Source organism: Sinocyclocheilus grahami, unplaced genomic scaffold (assembly GCF_001515645.1).
Source record: "Sinocyclocheilus grahami isolate Dianchi unplaced genomic scaffold, SAMN03320097.WGS_v1.1 scaffold374.1, whole genome shotgun sequence".
Lineage (NCBI taxonomy): Eukaryota > Metazoa > Chordata > Actinopteri > Cypriniformes > Cyprinidae > Sinocyclocheilus > Sinocyclocheilus grahami.
The window spans coordinates 1,120,475-1,127,788 of NW_015505553.1; the positions used below are offsets into that span (position 1 = coordinate 1,120,475).

The 7,314-nt window shown below is 44.1% G+C and overlaps 1 long non-coding RNA gene across 1 annotated transcript in view; it reads left to right on the plus strand.

Moving 5' to 3' along the window:
- The window catches only part of LOC107549549 (uncharacterized), a 23,690-nt gene extending 16,825 nt beyond the window's left edge, over positions 1-6,865 (plus strand). The window contains exon 3 of the long non-coding RNA XR_001604573.1: positions 6,854-6,865. This is a non-coding gene — a long non-coding RNA (uncharacterized lncRNA). The remainder of the gene's footprint in view (positions 1-6,853) is intronic.
- Positions 6,866-7,314: the final 449 nt, after the last annotated feature.

Below are 7,314 nucleotides of genomic sequence, written 5' to 3' on the forward strand. Positions count from 1 at the left end.
GTGTGTTTCTGTCCCTTTCTAGGGTAGGTCCTCGATGGGCACCCCCTCTGCTGGGTTCAGAAACTGGGTGCTCAACTTGCAGTGTTATTTCACTCGTCGATATATGTCCAGACGGTAAGTAAGCCGGTTTTCGGCTTCATACTTCCTGGATCATGCGGCCATAACACAGGCTTCTGCGGGAGCCTTCGTGATCATCAGGCCCCCGGCGCGTCACTGCAAAAATGTCCTGGACGTCCGGGCTGGGGTTATGCTTTCATACTACCCTGACTGGTCTACCGTATCTGGGTCGCCCTGAGGGGTTTCCTGATCACCAGGATATCCCCTCTTGCTGAGGCATAGAGCGGGAGGCATAGGTGGCATTACAAGAAACCTGTGTAAATGCTGCCTCGGGCAGTGCTCCCCTCACCTTTGAGGGTTGTATTTGAGCTTGCCTCTCCCGTTTGGCCCAGTACTTCCGGGTATCTGTAAACAGATGCTTGGAAAACTCTAAAATAAGTGCACATGTTAACCCTCTTAGCGCTAAAGTCGCAAAATTGCGACAAGACGTCATATATAATCAAATAGACTGTAGTTCCTAATATGGTGTAATATCTCATTTGTATTCCCTACCACTAGATGGCAGACATTTAGTACTTCGATTCTAGACCAAAATTATGTCACCTTCCTATTCAAAGTGTTCGAGGAAATAGCAGAGCAAGTGAGCTTTCGTGTCATTGATGCGGAAGCAGTTCAGTTCATAGCGTGTGGGTAAGATGTGAGAGAAAATCGCCAAATGGCTAATAAAAGTTGTACCGTGAGGATGTGTTGCAAATGTTATTCGCCGATTCTCACTCTGAAGGGGAATATTTACCTTTTGGAAATGACGATCGGCCGTCTAATAACCGCGCTTCTCCCGGTACATCTTTGCAGCGCAGTGGTGCCGCCGTACAAGGCGAGAGTGTTCACGAAGCACAACCGAGTGATGATTTCGACCCCTTGCCCAACGGGGATGGGGGTGGCAGGGCAATATCTATTATTTCCTGAATATTACTGATGAACAGATCAAAAAGTAGGATACTGTTCACATGCGTTTTACTACTATATAGTATGAGAAGTTTGAGTTCTCTGTTTCTCCAGAGCACCTGGAACCAGCAGCATCAGGTGAATTAGGCCCTTCCTCTGCCTCCCTGATGCGCTGAGTGTTTGGCTAGCTTGCAGTATGCTTTCCCTTCTGATTTTACAATCATGCTGCAGGTTGAGAACCCTCTCGTTGAGAGCTGCGTTTGTGCTCCCTCAACCAAGGTAAACTACTGCTAGCCGTTCCAGCATTGGAACATGCTGTAGGTTGAGCCCCCTTCTCGACTGAGAACTAGGTCTGTTGCTCCCACAGCTAAGTAAATTATTGCTAGCTGTTCCAGCTTTGGAACATGCTGCAGGTCGAGCCCCCTTCTCGAATTGAGAACTGGGTGTGTTGCTCCCTCAGCTGAATTACTGCTAGCTGTTCCACCAATGTAGCCTAGGCCTTTGGCCGTAGGGAATAACGTCACTGACAGCCGTCTAACGTCCCAGGGGCGACTCCCATAGCAATATGGTAGAGTTGGCACTTAGTGCTCGCCATGGTTCTGGCATGCACTCCCTTCAGCATGGTGGCGTGGGTATACCGTTCCCCATAGCGACCCCTAGAAGACGCAGTTCGAGGCAGGTTACTTTTGTAACCATGGTTCCCTGAGTAGGGAACGAGACACTGCGTCCTCTAGGTTTCTTGCCATGCTGCGGACGCAAGCTTCAGATGAATAAGTGAATGATGTGTGCTCCCGGTGCCTATTCATACTATAGTCGCACCGGTAGTGACGTCATGGCTGTCGCCGGCCAACGAGTTGGTGTTTTTTCAATGTATGCTTCAGACACGGGTCACGACGATGCGTTCCCCCATAGCGACCCCTAGAGGATGCAGTGTCTCATTCCCTACTCGGGGAACCATGGTTACATAAGTAACCTGAGACGTTCTTTCTCATTGGTTTGATCATTCTACCTTTCATTTTCCTTTCTTAACAATTCTTGTTTCTCACCACCTTCTGTTTTTCTCTTTCCAATCTTCCAACACTGCTAGTGCTTCCAATGTCTTTCTACGTACACATTCCCTCTTTTTACATTCTGATCATTCTTCTTATTCTTCTGATTCTTCTGCAACTTTCTTTCTTCTTCTAAATTGATGCTGACTCATCATGAGATTAAAGGCCATTCCTGGCCATTGCAATATAATATATTATACGTTTGTTATAATATGAATTATATTACATTAAAAATAATATAAATTAAAATACTTGTATTACTGGTCTCTGGAGGGCCTCCTGAGCAACTTGTTCAGATTTCACTGATCTTTTTGAAGATACACTTTTGATTTGGCCCTGTGGCTACAGCAGTCCTCGCATGTGCATTGTGTGCACAGCAGCAAGCCAAACTGGAAACCAGTTACAGGTTTTGCTGCTGTGAACATTCAATGAACTGCAAGCACTTACTGAAAGCCTAGGTTGAATCATTGCTCAATCTGAAGATTTTTGTGACTACAATGTGGAATTGGACACCATTTTCTTTTGTTTATGAGCTGAGATGTCACTAAGTGCATTTTGCTGAGAATCTAGTTGAGTGTGAGAAAGTTTGGGGGTTGGGCAAACCCAGAGGAAATGCAAATGCAAAGTACACATGTTGTTTTAGATTTGATGGTCTCTTCATGTTTGTTTGTCTGCTTAAAGACAAAGACTGAGAATAATACTACTGTGTAGTAAGTTTTGCAAAGCTTAAAATAAAACCAAACTATAAGCTGTATTTGTTAAGGCTGAACTTTGTACAGTGTTGTTGAGCCAAATATTATGACATCAGAGATTTTACTACTATTGAGTGATTTTCAATACATTTAATGTGATTAATTTGACTGTTTGACTAATTCTCCCTCAGGAGAAGTTGTGGATGTCCTCTGAATGGATTTAACCCTTAGGCTACAAGCCTCTCAGTAGCATCAAAATGATCATTATGTGCATTACAGTTTTAGTTTTCGAATTTCTAATGTCTCCTCTTTTGTTCACAGTCACTGGGACTTCTGCATGGCAGCAGTGGTTCTCTGGGATTGACAACAATTTTGCCAGATTAGAGTTTTTCTTTTGAGATTCTCTCATTTTTAATTTCATTGTACTGTCTTGCCCAACTTCACTTTCACATACAAAATATTCTAGTGAGAATTTAATTATCTTTTTAGTTTATCCAAACATAATTTATCTTAACTTCTTTGCACATGAATGTTTGCTTTTCAAATATTGCAAAGTTATCGTTGTAAAGCCAATAAACAATATTGACAGAAAATTATTAATATCTGAATTTAGGTTGCAATTTACAGCCCTCTGTTGAGTACCAGAATACAATTTTGGATGATGTTATTCCAATTTAAATTTTAGTTCAAGATATTTCATTCCTCATCTAATCTGCCGCTATCTTGTCCCAGTCAATTCATGTGGTTTTGTCTAATTCTTAAGCCCCACTGGATTCTGCGGTCTCCGGTCTAATGATGAGTATTTCCGACTCATTCTATAAAAGTATGTCTATATGGGGTGCGTCTAAGCTTTCCCTCAACACTTCTAAAAAGGCAAATAAGAATTGACTTACCGCAGCAGCTGGAGAAAAAGGAAGGAGAAGCTCAAACCTCTTTCCGGAGCACATTTGAATGTTGCGCTGAAAAGCCCCTCGCCTACAGGAGATGGGAGATCACGGAGGGATGGTCAACAACTGTAAGGATCCACCCGCCAAACCCAAAAAGCGGAATCCAGCGGCCTGGTTTAAGGTTTAATGCGTATTCGGTCTTTTACTTGCGCTTCTGAATTTATCAGAACTTAGTTTCAATTATTCGTTCATCAGGGACCCAATGCCGCTCAGAGATACGCGCCCCGGGTTTGCGGTAAACTCACGGATGCAAACTAGCCATTCTGATCTTAGTCAGAGGGTGTAATAAGTTAACTAATACATTTTTGTCGGTTGCCTACTGCTCACTCACACAAAAAGTGTACTTGATTTAGCCACTTCCATACATCTTGCTAAATCAGTGATAGACAGAAATCAAAAGGTCTTCGGATGAAGGGCCTACTGCTCCTTTCATTCACGCGCCTCCAGTTTGTACTATCCTGGACACAGATTTATGGTAGCATTAGCATCCTATGATTTACCGGTCATAATTAATTCAGGAGAAGTTAAGAATAAATCAAATATAACAATTTATTATTAGTCAGGTAAAATTGTATCATGCCAATTACATAATGAAACAATTAGAAGCCAATTTAGAAAGGATAATGCAATTGTGAAACATATTGTATCCGCGTGGCAACAACTACATTTCCCAGACACCCCGTACCTGGGGCTGATTACGGCACAGGTGTTCCCCCTTAGCTTCCCTATTTAAACAGCTCTCAGACACGCTAATAAAAGCTGCAAATGGATCCGCACGCCTCTGACTCAGCGTTACATATACAGTGTGCTCTATGGGCACAATATGTTTAACACAATTACATTTTTGAATCTTACCTGACAACAGAGAGACACACAGCAGTGAGAGTTCTGGTGCAGAGCTCCAGAGATCTTTCTCATAATATAAATGACTACTGTGAAATTGAATCCAATTTACCAATCGCACAAAGACCTTTAAAATGACACCAAACATGAAAAGTTTACGATCATGAATCCTGAAGATATAGTAAATGTTTTATGTGAGCATAGCAACTTTTTGTTCTTGGCATTTCTCTGTCAACTTTTAGTGACCTGGACCATGTGCCCAAGGGGGAAGGATGGGTGAAGGGACTGAAGAGCAGATGGTCTTTCTTCCAGATCTTCCTATCTTGATCAAAGCCCATTGTTTCTGAGTGTTTGGCTTTACGAGGAGATCAAAGCCCATTGTTTTGTGGCATGGCATTTGCATTGCGAGAGTGTTTGGCTTCACAAATAATTTATTTTATAGGGAAATAATTTCACTCCTTTCATAGCCTAGACCCAAATTCACCGTCTATTAGACATATGTATGTAGTTGGTTAATAGCTGTCTAATTGATGACTAGGCTATTCTTGGGCTATGATTAGACGTCTATTAAATTTTCACTGACAGCCCAAATTTAGCCTTGTTTTAGCCTAGACGTCTGGGCTGTGTTTAGATGGCTAATAGACGTCTTTTAAACGCAAAATTGCTTGCTGGGGAGCGTCGTTGATTATAAATGTGAGATCACGATGAGCTAAGATGAGTGACAGCTTTTAATAATTTTTAAGGGAGTTTGTAAATGATTTAATACAACAGTTCAATAGACAAGAAGTTAATATTAAAGGGGTCATATGATGCTATTTTAAAGATCATCATTTTGTGTATTTGGTGTAACAGAATATGTTGACATGCTTTAATGTTCAAAAAACACATTATTTTTCAAATAATGTACATTATTGTAGGTCCTCTATGCCCCACCTCTCTCAAACACGTCGTTTTCAACAAAGTCCCTCCTTTGACAAGCGCAGTCTGCTCTGATTGGCCAGCTGACCCAGTGCATTGTGATTGGCCGAACATCACAAGCACGCATCGGAAATGTAACGCCCCTTACCATAATCGCGAGCTTTAGCTTTCAAAGTAAATATCAAGACAGTTAATAATGTCATTAGTTTTACCATCAGTTCAAGCCCGAAAGGGCAACAAAGTCGCGTGACAGACACAGTGATGATGCAGTACACAAGCCGCGGTTAAAACAGCTGACGTGCTATGATTTCTGACAGGCAGTTCACTCTCCTGTGATGTGACCCTGTTCCCCTCACTGAGAAAATTAAGTCGTTATAACGAGAAAACAACTTTTGTTATGTCGAGATAACGAGAAAATTAAGTCGTTATAACAAGAAAACAACTTTTGTTATGTCGAGATAACGAGAAAATTAAGTCGTTATAACGAGAAAACGAGAAGAAAAAAAATAACATTGCATGGCCGCTTAGAACTTCCGTACTCATGCCATCTCTGATCCTCATTAAATGCCTGAAAATACACATAACAAGTCACTTGTGTGTTCCCTTTCAGGCGGTCACTCTCAACGTCACGTCGGAGAACCGACGAATTGGGATCTCGCTTAGAGGGACCAATCTACTTCGAGTGTAAACTAAACGAGCCAATGCACATTGGCATGCGATTATTGCATCCAGCTGCTGCTGATCACAGCGTGAGTATAAGTAGGCAGCAGATGCAGCAAATATTCAGCTTTTCGCTTTGGAGCTGAGCAATCACATTGTTCTGCTCCTGACTACTCTACTGAGAGAAGAAGACTGAACGAGTTCAGCGTGCTCTTGGAGAGCTCTTCGTGTTGGCGGATGGCGCTTCAGCGGTGGTGGTTTCCCGTGTTGAGTGGGTTGCACACATCAGGCTGCACTACCCCCTGTTTGTGTTGCAGATGATCATCTCCCCTGTGCGCCTCAGCACGCTAAAAGAGCTTTTTCCCCTAAAAGAGCAATTTCGGGTGCATCTTTTTAAAGACGACGTTGCGTGGCAAACTTGACGTTACGTCTTTATAAAGACGATGTGGGTCTTGCTATAGACAACGTATCACCCGGGCGTTTTTGGATGCGGTCGTTGCCTGGCGCTGGGTGATGGTCACGTTCGCTGCCTCTCGTGCCTGGGCATGAAGCACGCTGAGGTGGCTTTCGTGGTTGACTCATGCTCTCATTGCGGGGGTATGACCATCTCGGAGTTGCGGACCGGAGGGTGAGCTAGAGCTTTCTGGAGAGGAAGATTCGGCTGCGCTGCTCTCCTCCGGGACCGTAGCAATGCCTGAATCAGATCCAGAAATAATGGCTATGCTTTCCCGGGCCGCCGTAGGGGTAGGGCTCGAGTGAAGACTTTCACCGTGTCCCGAGCCCTCAAGGTTGCACGATTGGTTCTCAGCGCCCCGCCTCGGTGCCTTATTTCGGGTGCATCGGTCTAAAGGTACTCGACTGGCCAGCGATGCCTATACGACCTGTGGAGAAACTGCCTCCGCCTTACACGCTACGGCGTGATTGCAAGTGCACCAGGCCAAGGCACTGAGAGACTTGCAGGAGGGTGGTCACAACACGGAAGTTTGCAGAGAACTCCGCACCGAGGCGGACCTCAGGCCATGAGCGATGAAGGTTACGGCGCGGTCTCTGGGTCGTGATGCCACTAGCGCAGTGTCTGGGAGCCTGGCTTGAGCTACCCAGTCCGTCTCGATGGCTCCTTCGAACCGTTAGGCTCGGCTATGTGATTCAGTCGCCCGGCGTCCCCCCAAGTTCAGTGGCATCCACTTCACAACAGTGAAGGCG